Source organism: Eublepharis macularius, chromosome 11 (assembly GCF_028583425.1).
Source record: "Eublepharis macularius isolate TG4126 chromosome 11, MPM_Emac_v1.0, whole genome shotgun sequence".
Lineage (NCBI taxonomy): Eukaryota > Metazoa > Chordata > Lepidosauria > Squamata > Eublepharidae > Eublepharis > Eublepharis macularius.
The window spans coordinates 68,674,372-68,690,561 of NC_072800.1; positions in this window are offsets into that span (position 1 = coordinate 68,674,372).

The following is a 16,190-nucleotide window of genomic DNA, read 5'->3' on the forward strand; positions in this document are numbered from 1 at the left end:
AGAGGGGTTTTTTTTGCTTTAACTCAAAGGGGGAAAGTACAGGAGCCCCACAGGTCATGCTTAGAATTAGCATAATGTGTGGAATCTCCCCCAAAGCGTGGGCATTCTCATGTGGAAGCAACCCGGATACCGCTCAAAGAAGCACCAGGAGACTGTTTATAGCATTCATTTTTCTAGAAAGCACCCCCAGCTCCTTTCTGTGTTTGGATTCTTCTCTCTAGGCTTAGGCATATTTTGTTAACTGTAGGTCAGTTTTACACACCCCATGCGATCACTCACTTCTTGGTACACTTATTTTAAAAGGGATATTTGCAAGGAGACAACATGCATTAAGACAGTATTAAGTGGAGTCTCAGAAGTTGTAAAATGATGCTGGATAAATATATGTGCTGGAAGATACCTAATGAATGAGACCAAAGACTCCAGGAGAAGTAGGGCTATCTTGTAAGTTATGTGCTGAATACTCACAAGAAGACTTCACTATTGGGAACCAGATAAAAAGCCCATGCTCCCTATTAGCTTAGAGCTTTTTAATGGCAGGTTCATCGGTAGGCAGCTTTTGTTGGTTACTATATCATGCTCCGTGCACTGGTGTATAAAAATGAAGGACTGACAATTATATGACCCACAAAGGCACTTCATAACAATTCAGACCAAGAATATTCTCAGTCCATCACCCCCATGTGTGTGTTTATGTTTGAAGGAACATGGCAAGTCGCTAGAATTCTGAGGAGGCCCAGCTTCTCCTGTCCTGAGTTTATGCACATTAATGTACAAGAGAAAAATGTGAGCGTCACCAGCCCCCAATAATCTTTTCAGCTGTACAAATATAATTCAGTTGTTGACAGGAATGGCAAAGGCCTGGAATCCTTCCATTCATGTCAGCACTCAGCAGTACTGTTCCAGGGCTATAAATTGTGGATTTCAAGTAAATTTTGTGGATGTCACATGGTTTTTATAGCAGTGTTCCCTATATACCCCTCTTCACACTCCAGGTGTCCAGCCAGACAGCTAAGGGTAGGGAAATCGTGTCATGGGAGAGTGGAGGGCATCGGTAGCAACAGATGTTAATACTGACCTGCTTTTCTTCTCCAGAATAGCTGCTTATACATGGTTACTCTGTGCCTTCATCTGATGTGGTTTGTTGTCTTACATTTGCTTTCTTTTCTTTCTCCGTGGATTGAATTGTTCTGTTCCTTCCTCTTCTCTTGCCAGTCACAATTTGCTCCCATTTCCTTTCTCAGTGTTTTACTTACGGTTTTTGAATTGTAGTCGATGCACACAATGCATAGCATCCAATATCCAAAAATGAAATACGGAGGGGGGAAACCAATTAAAGCTTGCAGCTTCACTAGGGAGACCTACTAACTATACTATTCTGGGACCCACACTAACTGAAACATACAGTGAAAGACATTCTCCTTGAACAATATATTGAACGGCCATTTTGGAGTGTGCTGATTCGCATGCATGTGAGATTTTCTTTATGACTGTTTGAGAATTTGTTGTTCTGGTGGATTATTTACCGCCCCCTGAGGAAGTTGATGCCATATGAAACAAGCTGATTAACACAGCCGGCCGCTTATAGGGCGGGGGGCCCTTCGGGGTACTTTTTCTTCTTCATTCCACCTGAGAGTAAAGAGAAAAGAGACAGAAATTAATACAAAACGCATCCATAACAGTTGGGGTCACACAACTTTACTCACCTGCTCTTCATCACCACGAGTGAGAGAGGGAGGGGGGCAGTGCTTCTGTGCAGTCTCCTTACTTCTCCCACTTGGAAAAAGAGTTCTGTGGGCTTCTCATTGTCTCCAGTTTTTTGGCAACCTTTTTAAAATCAAGAATTTACTTTTCTATAAGCTTAGAGACCTTGAGCTCATCACGCTGAGAGACTATTCGGAGTTATACGGTCTAATATTTATGATACTAAGTATATGTAAGAGGTTTCTTACATGTCTCTAGACTGACTGGTTTGTTTATTAGTATAAAATTTGAAGGAGAAATTGAAATTTTTTGTACTTAAGAGACTACAATTGTGTGATATATTGTTCAAGGAGAATTTCTTTTACTGTATGTTTCAGTTAGTGTGGGTCCCAGAACAGTGTAGTTAGTAGGTCTTTTAGGATTCTTGGAAACGCCTCTGTTTCTTATTATGCTTATTTGCTGTGTTTCTTATTATGCTTATTATTATTATTATTATTATTTCTTATTATTATGCTTCACTAGGGAGAGCCAAACAAATTACAGGCTCATGTGAATTCTTGGTCTGCATTCCTAAACTGCAATCATAAACCGATTTATACTCTTATATGTTCTTAGAATGGTGTAACTCTGCCTAGGATTGCACTTTAAATTTCCTGAGCAACTTCTGGGTAAAGTGATGGTTGTCATACTGTGGGTTATGACTTGCAGGTGGGTCATAAGACCAGGGGAGGACAAGTAACGGAGAGTCTCTCTACATGTTACTAAGTACATAGGGATGCTCAAGTGAACCTCCTTTCACATGTCCCTCCCTCCTACCTTCCATGCACTCAATTGCATAGTCACACTTCAGTTTGCTCCACATCAGGTGTTTGATATCACTTCCTCCTCAATTGCTAAAAGTATCCCAGTTTCCCCCACATCCATTCATTAAAATGCAGATCTTGACACTTTCTCACACCTTAAAGACATGCAAATTGGCAATTTAAAGGAACATGCAGTACTTGCAGTAAAAACAGAGTGGAATTGGTGCTTTGCTCTCCGAAATTACTTGCAGATGCAGTCACACAAAGGGAGGTCCCGTGAAATCGGCGTTCTTGTGCATTGAGCAGGAACAGCCTGCAGACGAATTGAAGACTAGACATACAATCCTGCACTTGAGCCTCCCTAGGTACTTAGTAACATGTAGAGAGACTCTGAGTAAAAGGGCTTTAAAAAAAGTAGCATCAATCTCCAAGTAGGGTTGCCAACCTCCAGGTAGGGCCTGGTGTTCTCCTGGAATTACAGCTGCTCTCCAGACAATAAAGATCAGTTTCCTTGGAAGAAATGGCGGCTTCAGTGGGTGAACTCTGGCATCACATCACTGTTGAGCTCCCTCCCTCTCCAAACTCCACCCTCCCCAAGCAGCATCCTCAGATTTCCAGGAATTTCCCAAGCCAGAGTTGGCAACCCTACCTCTGAACCAGTACAGCTCTTTCTTCCAGGAAGTTTGTCATATCACCTCACTCCTGATTTTCTGGAGACTTTAGTACGCCTTTTTCATTCCAGAAGACCTTCACTGGTCTTTTCCCCTCAACTGATTGGATGTCTTTGTGTTTTAATCTGTAATGCAAGTTCTGTTTTGTTGCTTATTTTATTATTGGAGATTTCATCGATTGTTGGCTCTGAGATTTTTTACCATATTTCAATGCTAATTGCTATTTTAGTTGTACATTTAGATTCCTGTTGACTGCTCATTTAAATGCTTTGGGGGATTGTTTTTAGATATGTTTGCTTTTAATATTTTTATTCCTTTGGAGGGAAGGTCATTGGAAGACTCCCTGAGCAAGGCTATAATAACTAGATGCAGGGCTTTTTTTCAGCGGGAACGCAGTGGAATGGAGTTTTGGCACCTCTTAAAAATGGTCATGTGGCCGGTGGCCCTGCCCCCTGATCTCCAAACAGAGGGGAGTTTAGATTGCCCTCTGCGCTGCTCCAGCAGCTGCTGGAGCAGCACAGAGGGCAATCTAAACTCCCCTCTATCTGGAGATCAGAGGGCGGGGCCACTAGCTATGTGACCATTTTCACCAAGGGCGATTTAAACTTGTTCCAGCTGACCCAAAGTGACATCATTGTGCAGTCCTGAGTTCCACCACGGAGTTCCACCACCTCTTTTCCCAGAAAAAAAGCCCTGGCTAGATGGGAGTATACATTTAGTAAGTTAAAGAAAATTAATTAAATAAATGCAATGTGTTGAAGTCTCACTCAGATCTGGTTTAAAAGAATTGCTATGGAAGTTTCAGTAAGTGAGAGACTCCAGTTAGGTACACAGTTAGGTAAATAGGATGTATCTTGATCCTAGTAGAGCGGTGGTGAATGTAAGGTGAATCAAAGGCAAATACAAGAATTTTATGAGTCTGACAACTTGCTTGCTTGCTTTTGATCACCAAGAAGTGGGGGGAGGGACCCTCCCCGAAAAATAAACCCATCTACTTACTTTGTACATCTCATCTATTTCTCCTTCATGCTAGGCTGAACTTCACATGGATTGCATTTCAAGATTGCACTTAGCGTATCCTAAGGAGAAGAATTAGGAAGTCATTTATATAGTTGAAGTTGCATCAGTTGTCTGCATCTCATAATTAGATTGGTTTTTTTTTCTCCAAATGCCCATTTCTTGGCACAAGTTCTGTTCCTGATGGTTCCCTCTTTGACATTTGACATTTGTTTGTTTTTCAGTCTGCTGAAAAAGCATTTATAAAAGCGACCTCTGTATAACTAGTTTGGCAATGGCTGTATGGATTTTAAGGGCATGCAATAGTGTTCTTCAGGCTGCAGCTGGAGGCAATTCTCAAGTGCCTTTTCTTTAAAAAGTGATCCAGGCCAAGAGATTTGCTACACATCGTTATAATAAAAATATGGCCGTTTTCACACGTCTTATCGGCTGCGCAAAATTGCGCAAAGCTCCTGAAAAAATGGTGTCTTCCTGGTGCAATTTCCCGTCATGAATCCAGTTTGTGGTGCAATTTGCAATTCACACCACAAACCGGAGTCATGACGGGAAATCGCACCCAGAAGACGTCGTCCCAGGAGTTTTGCGCAATTTTGCGTGGCCAGTAAGACGTGAGAAAACAGCCTATGTTTGGATCACAGGATGCATGCATTCTGTTAATGCTCATCTAGTCATCAGTGAAATCAGTAGATGTATCCAGGCAGCTCACATCCTGAACTACTACTAGTTGTGGTAATAACATCTGATTAGGGCCAGATTGAGACCTACATGTTTTGTACCTTGATTTTCTTAGAATGCAATTCAGTTGGCAAATAGGCCTTAGAAGCCTATGATTTATTGATTTACTTCATTTATGCCTTGCCTGAGGACCCATAGGAGTTTAGTTTGTTTTCCTCTCCTCCATTTTATTCCCAGAGCAACACTATGATGTAGGTTAGGCTAAGAGTGTGTGACTGGCCAGAGGTCATCCAGCAAGCTTCCACGGCAGAGCAGGTATTCAAACCTGCGTCTTCCTGATCCTGGCCTGATATGCTTAACTTCTGCACTGCACAGGATCTCATTTCATGGGTACCACAAATGAGCTCAAGGGGACAGTCTTGAACTCTTGCTGCTGCGTGATCCCTGATCAGCTGAATTGGGGCAACTCATACCAAGACCTGGGGAACTACAAATGTATTATGGTGCATATTAGAGTGACACAAATATTTTGAACTTGACTCAGAGCCCAAGCGTGATGGGGGGACTAGTCACTCAGGAAGTCCCAGCCCAGGCCGTTAAGGCAATTCATATATATGATCTACAGTATTTCTATAATTTCAGCAATTTGCACACCTTATTGCGTTGTTTATTGAATGTCCTAGCTATTGATTGGATTGACTTATACTGCGTAACCTGCCTTGAGTCTCAGTGAGAAAAGTGGACTATAAATGAAGTAAGTAAGTTATTTATGCAGAGGATGTGATCATTTGTTTGTGGGTCTGGACAAGTTTGTATGGGACCTGGAGAAAGGGTTTTGGCTTGGTGTGACACACTTGCTTAGGAAGCTGGTCAGTACAGCAGTGGAACAATCATCTCCGTATCTTATTTTTAGCTATGATAAGGCTGTGTTGATAAATGAACAATAATATGCCAAAGATATTCATAAAGTTATATTTTCAATAACCTTTAAAACCACTAAGAGTAATAGCTCCTAAGGGTATTTTCTTGGGAGCCTTCATGCCCTCCCTCTTTGTTTCCCTTAGCCACTCAGTGAGGCAGCAATGGAAAAAGTTGCTGGAAAGCCAGTATTGCACCAATGGCATGACACTACTTTGGCAAATGAATGGTTTTACCATAGAGTTTTGTCTGAACCCTAGACTCTTATGTCAGCATTATGTCAGTGACATAACATCATGTCCAGGTATTGATTAAAAGTGAAATTGCATCATTGGCATGCTGTCACCCCCCCGCAACCTCACGCCTTCCCTCTCCTGCTGGTTGACTGGATCCACTAACATTTTATTTAACAGCAAAAGGGTGGGAGGCAATAAGGATTAGGGACCTGGCACTGGAGAGAAGAGGCTTAAGTGTTCCCAAAACATGACTTGCATTGTGCCTGTCTTGGTTTCTTCCTTACTTGGACTAAAAACAGTACTGGTGTGTGTGTGTGGGGGGGATATTTCATTAGGGAAATGGTACAGAAGGGAAAGTGAAACCTATCTTCCTCAGCTCTGTGGCCCTGATTTACATGACCTCGTCCCCCTGAAGCCTGTTTTTGCTGCTAAATTGCTCAGAGGCAGAACTGATTCTAGATCCCCCAATGAAACATGTAGCTTGCACCTCACAGGTCCCATGACTCCCTCTCTCTTTTTAGCTGAAAGGGTTTTCTATTCCAGCAACTGTAGATGTCCCATTCGGATGAAAGACACAAGCAGCACATGAAAGCCAACCAAGATGTTGCTTGTGAAAACAGCTCTGAGCTTTCCAATGTGGTCATCAAGTGACTAGGCAGGCAGCAGCATTGCCAGCCTAGCATGCTCATGATGGATGGCTTGCAGGTGTGACCCCTCACCTAAGATGGCTGCTTAATTCTTTTTGGGAAATATACGTGATGGGCAACTGAATAATATTAACCACGCTTATCAACTAAAAGGTGTTGTAAGAGATTTTTAAACACAGGGCCAGACGCCTATCCTAGCCCCATGTAAGATTTCTCAAAATACAGCCACAGATGGCTGAGTGTGCTTAGTCCAAAGGTCAGGATGTTTTGGTAGTAGGTGCCTGGTGTATACCTTGAGTAAGCTAGGTTGACCTATATGTGAAGTCAAGCATATTGCTTGTCATCACACACACAACTGTGTGTGTGTGTGTCTTTAAATGTCTCAGGAAAGGATAGGGAAAAGAATGGAAAAGGTCAGTGGAAGCTGGAATAAAACCAATTTACCCAAACAATGTTTCTTTGAACCAGACACATTTGAGCAACTTATTTTCTCATATCTTCTGAAGACTTGTTTATATGTTACAGTTGTAACCTGCCCTTTATTCGTGGTGCTCAGAGCAGTGTTTTAGCCTCACAACAACCCTGTGAGGCAGAGTTGCCAGGACCCCCAGGGGTCAAACCAGATGATGGGGGGGCAGTGGGGAGCAGAGTAGCGCATATGCGCACTCCCACATTGCCAGCCTATGCTGTAATTGCCGTGTGACACAGAAGTGACTGATTATTCCAGGGACGGATTGTCTAAAAATCGGCACACAGTGTTTTGGGCCAGTTTTTAGAGAATCAGCCCCTGGCATGACCTGTTGCTTCCATATCATGCCGTATCACTTCTGTATCGTTACATCATCAATTGATGACACAGAAAGCATGTGCACTCATTTGGACTGCAAGCCTCCTAGTTCCTCACGCCTCCCCACCGCCGCCAAGCTGGCCAAGTTAGCTATGGCAGGGGGTGGCTGTTGGCTGCTGGGGTGGGGCATCCCCCACCCCCACTGTTGGACTGGCAACCCGTCTGTGAGACACAGTTAAGCTGAGAGACCCCAACTTGCTTGAGCCTGTCTTGCAAGATGAATGCTTGCAACTGAAATCAGACACAACAGTATCACGGCTATAAAGAAGCAATTGGACACTTGTGGAAGCGTAAAGGAGGAGTATCCATATAGACACCATCCATGGGCCGTGAAGCATTTTTGTGATATTTAAGTCTTGTAAGAAGGCACCATACTAAGTATGATCACAAACAACTTGCAGTGGTTCGCAGCCATTGGAGTGGAAGTCTGGGGTCCTGGGTCACAGGTTCATTAAGCGGGGGCTCAAAAGCAGGTTGGAGTTTCACATTTGGATATACATTACCATTTGGGGAATTTCTATTAAGCCCACAGATTACCTAACCACAACTCAGAAAACTTCGTTGAAGTGAAGTAGGTCAGCGGCTGGTCAATGACTGGATGGAAGACCATCAAGGGTTTTTTTGCACACTGCTGATAACTCCATGACTGAGGGGGATCTCTCTCTCTCTCTCTCTCAATACAAGCTTCTAGCTCTTCCTGTTATGGTTGAAAACATTTTGGAAATGCCTTGCCAAAACTTGGCTATCAGAAGGAGCTTAAGCCAGATTTCCAGTGATCAGGAATCAGGGGCTCAGTGCTGTACATAACGCTATGCCATTCTCCATGGCTAATGAAAGAAGGATTATGTAAGTAATCAAATATAGACAAATACATTAGCCACATCTAATGCAGGGGTAACCAACGTGTGGGTGCCATGGTGCGTGCCAACACCTTTCATAGGACCCAGCAAATGTTGCTAGAAAGTGGGTAGAGGCAGGTGGGGCTTGTGCCCAGCAGGGATTCTGATTGACAGTGCAGATCAAAAGGCATCCTGTTAAACAGAGTTTCTGCCTTAAATGTTGAAGAGTTACTATAAGAGTTATGCATAACATCACTCCCTGACATTCTGTAACTGGCTCCACCTGCGCCAGCCGTTTTGTTTTTCTGCCCACCATCCTGTGTCAGAATTCCAAAAGAGCCACAGGATCAAAAAGATTGGGTCTACCCCTGGTCTAATGTATACAGGTTGCAGGATTCCTCTTTTCATGACAAAGAATATGTAAGTTTAACTTACATAGACGGCTTGCTCAGGTCTTTGATGCCCTCCTGAATACAGTTCCCATAACCAAATCAGTCACTCTCTTAAGACAATTCTGTGCCACAACGAAATTGATTTTCTTCCTTTGGACCAGATATGATGAACTATCAAGTGTATACAAGCGTATCGTGAACCTCAAAGCAGAAACAAAAAGAGTCCAGTAGCACCTTTAAGACTAACCAATTTTATTTTATTGTAGCATAAGCTTTCGAGAATCAAGTTCTCTTCATCAGATGCCTGATCCGAACTGGTCAAGTACAGAAGAGGAGGGGAGGGGAAAGAACAGGACATATATCACAAGAAGACAGGGTGCAATTAGTGTGAAGGCAATCAAAACATTCCTTTGCTTGTAAATGTAAACATCTCCTTTTGGTGTGGAGTCAGTTTGCCGCAGTGAAGGTATACAATTCCTATGTAGTATAAGCCCTCGATAACCACAGCTCTCCCTGCCAGCTGCATCTGACAAAGAGAACTGTGGTCCCCGAAAGCCCACACGCACTCAGGCGGAGATAATTGACAAACAAAACCCACACCAGGCGTCCCTGGGCTCCCCCAGACCACGCCTCTGTAAAGGAAATCTGTTACCTGTGATAATGTGATAACCATTCATAGTGTCTATTCAGTCCCAGCTTGACAGAGTCAAATTTGCATATGAATTCCAATTCAGCAGCCTCCCGTTGGATTTTGTTTTTGAAGAGTTTCTGTTGAACCACAGCGACTTTTAAGTCTTTGGTGGAATGTCCTGGTAGATTGAAGTGTTCTCCCACTGGTTTTTGGACGTTTCCATTTCTAATGTCAGATTTGTGCCCATTTATTCTTTTGCGTAGAGGTTGGCTGGTTTGTCCAATGTACAGAGCAGAAGGACATTGTTGGCACATGAGGGCATATATCAGATTGGAGGATGAGCAGCTGTAAGAGCCTGAGACAGTGTAGTTGATGCCATTGGGTCCTGTAATTGTATTCCCTGGGTAGATATAGGGGCAGAGCTGGCATCTGGGTCTGTTGCAGGGCCTGGTACCTATGCTGGTGGCCCTGCTGGCCGATTCATGATTGTAAGTGAGAAGTCGTTTAAGATTGGGGGGCTGTCTGTAGGCAAGGAAAGGTCTTCCACCCAGGACTTCTGAGAGAGAGGTATCATTTTCCAGGATGGGTTGTAGCTCCCTGATGATACGTTGGATGGGTTTGAGCTGGCTGTAGACAATAGACCGAGTGGTATGTTTAGGGTGGAAGCTGGAGGCATGTAGATATGAGTATCGGTCTGTTGGTTTCCGGTATAAGGTGGTATTTATTCGTCCATTATGTAGTTGTACAGTGGTGTCCAGGAAGTGTACCTGTTGTGTAGAGTGGTCCAGGCTTAGGTTGATAGTAGGGTGAAAATAAGCAGAAAGCTTATTTATCTGTATTACTATATGAATCAACTACTTCAAACTGAATGTTGCAGTAAAGGCTTAAGGGGGAGGGGCAGAATATTAAACCCACAGTTTACAGACTTTTGTCCTGTTATTTGGGTCAAGTTCACAAATGGCAGACACTTGCCAAGAAACCACAGGGACAGTTTATCTTCTTGAAAATGTATCCTGCCATGTTTTGCTGCAAGGGGCAGCTCAGGGAAAGTCACCATTGTTGAGGTCTACTACTGGCTGCGATCTAACAGCTGATTTAAACGAGAGGGTGGTGAGGCTGAGACTTTCTCCTTCCCACGGGCTCTGCATCTTGTTTCATCTGTGCTGCAATCTATGCAAAGCAGCTCTGAGCACTTGATCAGCACACCAGCCCAGTATCTTGTAAGGAGGACTACGGATCTTGGAGCACAAAGCACAGGTAGCCGCTTTGCCTGGGTTTCAACGAGAAGCTGAGCCCATGCAAAGTTCCACCGGGACACTCTTGTGCCTCATCACTTTATGTTTAGATCAGGCTGCAGATTTTAGCAATGAGAGAGTAACCACAGGAATCCTGAGGCAGAAATGCCATTTTATGAGCTCTACCCTTAAACACAAGTAAGCATGCTTACTTGTTTGCTAAGGATATACAAACAAAAGATGGATGGGAGACATTCGGCTCAAAATGCTACAGTCTGAGTTTATTTTCCTTACAACTCCATCCTGACTACTAGCCGTATGTTTTCTATACACAATGCACAGAACATGTGCTTCTCATCTTTATGACAATTCAGTGCAAGGCAGGGAAAAATTATAAACACAACTATCACGAAGATGATCCTCCATGTTCTCACTTTTCAAAGCAAGATTGCCAGCAGACAGATTACATTTCAAACTGAAGAACATAGAAAACAGACCAGGAGAAATAAAAACCTCCTATCCTCAATTATTTGTGCCTGCAGTGTAAGTGGGGGTTAGGGGAGAAAACAGAGTGCTGGCAAATGGGATGAATTAATCATCCACAAATTTCTTAACAAGCCACATCTGATACCGTGTTTTACTTTTGTGAGCCACCTTGAAGATCGTGTTTTGGGAAGCTAGGAATTTAAAATTTTCATAAACAAATCAACCAGGATTTGAGAGAGACAAATTTGACTCTTCACTCTGCTGTGGAAGGTTGATGGGTGATCTTGGGCCGGTCACACACTCTCAGGCAAATGTACCTCACAGAGTTGTTGTGATGATAAAACGGAGGAGAGTAAGATGTAAGCTGCTTTGGGTCCCCCATTGGGGAGAAAGGCAGAGTATAAATGTAGTTAGTTGGTTAGTCAATCAGTCAGTCAGTTTCCTAGTAGCTTGGTACACAAGATTTGGTGTTTTGGCAAGAGTTTGCCTATAGTAATAACAATATAAGAACAAATTCAGTTCATGCAACTATTATCATATAGCCTAATATGTGATTAGGGCCAAACTGACTCTAAATGGATTGTTCTGCAAAGTTGAGGGCCACCCTTTTCAGTAAGGTTGAATCCACACTTCCCTACCTTCCGCTTTTCATGTGCATTAATTGCGCTGGATTCTATCCCGTAATGTCCCAGTCTGTGTTCACATCCCTTCTCTTACTGCTGCTGCCTCACGCTATACTTTATCCACATCCCTGGTAGAATCACGCAATACGGGGCGGGTTTGATCCGACGTCACCGATGACAACATCATGTTCATTCCCACCCACCCCCATTTTTTCCATCAGATTTCCGCTATAGCATTTTTTTGCTAAATTGCTATGGTGAGGCCACACCCCTATGATGTCTTGTGATTAGCTAATGTTATTCAATGCCTTCTTCTTTGAAATCCATTGGACCATTATTCTGGCGGGCTAATTTGAACCGATGTTTAAGGTGGGGGTGATCCAAACTCTCCAAATGGGCAGACTAATTATTTGGTGCTTGAATGTAATGTCAGAATGATGGATTTCCGCTATAACAGTAATTTCAACAGTTAAAAAAATTAATTTTAACAGCCACCGATATCTCCGACTGTTTGGCATCCTAAAAATGACATGGAAATGGAAATGATGCCACCCCTTGATGTCTCCGCGGGGATTTTGGAGCACCCCGATTAAGATTTATGGCCGGGATTGTGCAACAATGCTGGGAAAGTCCCCTTTAAAAAAAAAGGGAAAGGGCGGGCAGGCAGGCATGCTGCAGAGAGAGTGGAAAAGCTTGATAATTGCACGGCAAAGAGGGATGGTGTTCCGGAAAGGCTGCAAACACAGAAGTGGGGTGGTTTGAAGGGGGCGGTCTCCTTGTGAAACGCTTCTATTTGTCCACATCCACAGTGAGAACCGTGCAAGAGAAACGTTTGAACGCATGACAAATTCATCTGAGGTGCAACGCGAAAGATGCGAGAGAATGGTGGGATTGAGGTAAGAGTATGTGAACAGCCCTCTGAGAAGCGAATAACAGGCGGGGGAAAAGCGGAAAACTTGAGATGTGTGGATTCGGCCTAAATCTGAAAAAATACATTGGGAGTTTAAATCCCCTCCTGCAAAACAAGACTCCTCCTCCTCTATCAACAAAACGGCAGCTGAATGACAGAGTCACTTTTAGGCCCACCATGGCCCCCTGCCTTGCCACTGGACCTAACACTACTGTTTGTGTCACCACTTAGTCTGCCATGGCTGCCTATCTCACCACTAGAGACAGGTAGGCCCACCCTTCCCTAGGATGGGGGAAGTGGGCAGGCCAAGGGCTGGGGGAGCCATGGCAGCAGCTGTCCCCAGCCCACCCAACCCCTTCTTCTTGTGACAGCAACTCCCAGTACAGCTGCCTCCAGCTTCACAACTCCCCAGCTGGGGACAGGATGGAATTCCCCCGTGACCCTTCCAGGTCCCCGCTTGTTTTCAATATAATGTTCAGGCATATTAATTCATGTCTGCAGGATAAGCCTACCGGAAGCGTTGTATGCCGGTTAAAGTGCTGAACTAGGATCCAGGATACCCGGATCAAAGTCCACTCTGCCGTGAAACCCATTGGATGATGCTGGGCAAGGCACTCTCTCTCAGACAAACCCGTTTCACAGGGTTATTATGAAGGTAAACTGGAGAAGGAGAGAATGATGCTGAGCTCCTTGATGGAAGGGTGGAATAAAAATGAATTTAAATGATAAATGATGAGTGTATGTGGCCCAGATGAAGTTTATGGAGACTGAGCACTTGAAACCAGATCTTCCTAATACAAGTTCACCACTACATACAACCTCACAAGGGCTAAATTCTTGCAATGATTTCTGGAGAAGTCATCCATAATTCATGCCTGTTTGAAAATATGAAGCTATATAAACAGTCCTAAGAATTGCTGAAAATAAGCTTGCTGTCATGTAATTAATTGGCGTTCGCAAGCTGACAGTAAGTCGGAGGGATTTCGGACTTTGTAAACTGACCACAAGCGCAAGCTGTCTGCAAAATTCAGTCACAGGGATCACCGGAAGTAAAATGGCAGCTTTCCAGGATTTTTGTTGTTTCTCTGAGTATAAAAGAATAACATAAATGCTGTTGAATCCATATTTACATTTCCTGTGGGTAAACGGACAGTTTGGTGGGAAACCATTCTGGTTTATATGAGCAAAACCATTAGCAGACCAAGCTGTGTTGTTTATTAACTCTCAAGAAAATGTCTTTTATTGCCTAGTCAGGAAATCTACATACTCGTTAGCACTATTTTAAAACAATAAAACAATAAACTTTTAAATTCTTACCTGGGTGAAATATTTAAATGTATTTTGTCTGAACTACTTTTCTTCAGTTCCTTCACACAGGTGTGGGCTATTTCTAAAGCTGGGGTCAGTAAAACGTGAAAAAACCAATGGGGTGGGCAGCTCTGCTCCTTTTGGTTTTACTTATTTTGATATTTTTAGCCCACTTTTATCCCCAATGGGGATTTGATTGGATTTTTATCCTGCCCTCTCCAAAAGCAGGCTCAGGGCGGGTTACAACAACAGGATCCAACGGAACTTATGACATCATTCTCCCCTCCTTCATTTTATCTTCACAACCACCACCCAATGAGGGAGATTAGGCTACCCCCCCCAGTGGTTGGCCCAAGGTAAGGTTGCCAGCACATGACTGGCAACCAGCAGTAGACTCACACGGGCATTAGGGCCCTCTCTGGCAGCAGTGACATAACCATGATTTAACCATAGATTTCCCCTCAAATCCTAGAGTACCCCCAGCAACATGTCATTTCTGATCACATGGGAAGTGACATCAGCATGTCAGGATGCTGGCATAACCTCTCCTCATTTTCACCTTTATTTTTCTCCCACCACACAGCTGAGTAGCAGTGGGATCTCCTGCCTCCAGTAGGAACTTGGGAAGCCTAGCCCAAGGTCAACTAGCAATTTTCCATAGCAGACTAGGGATTCAAACCTGGTTGTCCCAAACCCCAGTCTGATATTCTAACCACTACAGAACATTGTTGTGTGGCTACTGTTTGAACAACTAAATGGATTAAATGTATGTGTATTGTGCATGTTCAAGCAATAACTTGCTATGGTTATTATGAGGTAGAAAACCAGAACATGTTCTTAAGCAGAATTAATCAATAGTATGTTCAAGAGTGGGTCTTTGAGTCAAGGAGAGAATCTCTCCCCAGCCCACTGAATTGTGACTTGCTGACTCTTCAAAACAGCCTGTGAGCAATAGAGACCTTGCCTCATCTCACAGATCACATATACATTGTTCCATTTACTATTTGCCCACAGCATAGGCAGCCTAGGGTGGGGTGGGTGGGAATCTTTCTTCCCTGCTAGATAAATAATGGCCACATAGCCTGTGCTGCAAGGGATGTGCAGTTGAACACTAACTAGCCAAAACTCAATCTGGATACGTACTGTTCTTTGATATACGGAATCCAGGTTAAACAATTAATGGAAACAAACTGGAAAGATTAATCCTCAATACTCTGGAATTTTGCTAGTGTTTCAGTTCTATGATGGTCATGGGAGGGGAAAGAGTGTGTGTCAGTAGATCATGTAAATTACACCATAAGTTGAATGCACTGATACATTTTTGTACCCCGCATTTCCACCACTCATGGCACTTTCTCAAGTCCATAAAAGCAGGAACCATGCTACCACTTCCTTGCCCACGTGGAGGAGTTCCTTTGAGCCCCTTGTGTGATTTTATGGTTTCTTCTGTTGCTTACTTTGCAACTGCTATCTTGTGTGCTTGTGTGTGTGAGAGAGAAAGATGGATTTTCTACAGTGTAAGTGTTGCTGTTTATCTTGAGGGTAAGGTTTTCTCCATTCCACTCCATTTGGTACAGTTTGCATTCAGTATCATGAGGTATGACTGTGATTCCTGTCCACCTTATGAGCTAAGGAAATAGCAAGATTTTGTGTGTGGTTCACACAGGATGTGTACCCATTAAATCATGTGTGTGTGTGTGTGTGTGTGTGTGTGTGTGTGTGTGTGTGTGTGTGTACCATTCATGGCAGTGTGCATACACAAAGACACACATTTAGATCGATTTCTACCAAGATCCCAAGTGTTGGTTGTCCATCACGTGATTCACAGCCAGTATTTGAACAATGCAAGCATCTAGAAACAAAGAGCTGGAAGAGATGCCAAGGAAATGCAGGAAACTCACAGCTACCTCCAACCCACTCCCCACTGACCCCTGCTCTATGCTCAGAGAAATACGAAAAAACCTCCAGGATCCCTGGCCAATCTGGCCTGGAGAAGAATTTCTTCCTGGCCCCAAAGTGGCAATTGGCATTACCCTGGCATGTAAGAAAGGGCCATGAGAGCCTAGCACCAAAGCTCATCCCTTCATGCACTCTCTCTTTCAATCAGCGTACATTCATATTGAGTCACAGAATCCTCATTGCTGTCGGGTGGCCCTCTAGCCTCTTTTTAAATACTTCCAAGCAAGGTGAGCCCACCACCTCTCGAGGAAGCCTTTTCCACTGAGGAACTGTTCTGTCAGGAAGTTCT